The sequence below is a fragment of the Stylophora pistillata genome, chromosome 9, assembly GCF_964205215.1.
Source record: "Stylophora pistillata chromosome 9, jaStyPist1.2, whole genome shotgun sequence".
NCBI classification, from domain to species: Eukaryota; Metazoa; Cnidaria; class Anthozoa; order Scleractinia; family Pocilloporidae; genus Stylophora; species Stylophora pistillata.
The window spans coordinates 11,698,082-11,699,415 of NC_142527.1; the positions used below are offsets into that span (position 1 = coordinate 11,698,082).

Genomic DNA, 1,334 nt, shown 5'->3' on the forward strand with positions numbered 1-1,334 from the left:
TGTACTATTAAGTTTTTATTTTTTTACTTTTGCTCACATTCACCTTTTTTTACTCCTCAAAGGAGAGACGTTACCTTGTTTAAGAGACAAATTTATGTAACATTATACAACGTTATTAATTATTAAGATTGTTGTTTCTTTCCATCAACATTTGGTATAACATTTCAGCATCCCGCGCGTCTTGCCACGTCACACAGTCGACGTTTCATGATAACATTGTCATCAGCGTCCTATGAAAAGAGAGAGAAATAAAGAAACTAAACAGAAATACAATATACAAAAACAAATTGTTTAAGGATTCTAAAATTATAGATATTGATTCAAAACAATATGTCGACAACCTGCCGTTGACGAATCATTTTTTATTAATTTAGTATTAATATCATTTTATTTTTGTATTAACCATCCAAAAATTAGTGCTTTCCCATTTTCATAGATCAAAGTTCAGATAACTCACACGTGAGGATTTTTCTAACTTAAACGTTTTGGAATCTTCATGGTACGAACTTGCTACAAACAAACATTAAAAACCGTAAATGGTAATGAGAGTGACGTCAAAATTATCATGTTGGGTGAAACCAAATGGAACTTAAGGTAGCTTAAGTTTCAAGTTTCGAAAGAAATCTAAACAAGAGAAAAACAAAACTTTCATTTATCCAATAGTTTTCTCAGCCTTTCAAGGACTTTTGACCTAGTGATGTTTATGCTGAAAAACATTTTATCCGGCACGTACCCAATTATGCCATATTTCATCCAAAAGAACAAATCATCATGAGTATAAAAGGTGAATCAATGGAAAACAAAAACTCACAGCGTATGGAGGTACTCACCTGAAAATCACTCATCACCTCGAAGGCTCTTTTTCCACCGCTGACTCCTCCGTTTGCAAAGGCATCAGACTCGGGTGAAAATAACACCAGGAGTGAGAGTAAACCGATCAGACAAGTAAACAGTTTGACTGCCATTTTAGGGCTGGGCACTTTCTGGTAAACGAGAGCTTGTCTTGGGTGCTAAAGTAAAATCGTCCGGGCCACTTGTTTGTGGTCTTTTATAGGCTGAAATTACCATTAATTATAAACATGAAATAAAAGTACACTTTTAACATTCTGTTGGATACCAAATGGCCATCTCTGAGAAAAAGAAGAAAAAAATTACTGGTCGGAAATAAAGAATTATAATTGTTCATGGAAAAGAAATTGACCTTAAACCTTTTATTTGAAAAAATAATAGACATTGACACACTATGTCTAAACGGCTATTATACATAAATCGTAACAAAACATAATAACTAGTATCACAGAGGCATTAGCGAAATTTTGAAATTACACAGTGCG

The 1,334-nt window shown here is 33.4% G+C and overlaps 1 long non-coding RNA gene across 1 annotated transcript; it reads right to left on the minus strand.

Annotated features, from left to right (window-relative positions):
• LOC111328152 (uncharacterized) lies at positions 1 to 1,118 on the minus strand. Its single transcript, XR_015991899.1, has 2 exons — positions 831 to 1,118; positions 1 to 230 (listed from the first exon to the last, which is right to left on the minus strand). It is a non-coding gene; the product is annotated as an uncharacterized LOC111328152 (long non-coding RNA).
• Between the last annotated feature and the right edge of the window lie 216 nt (positions 1,119 to 1,334).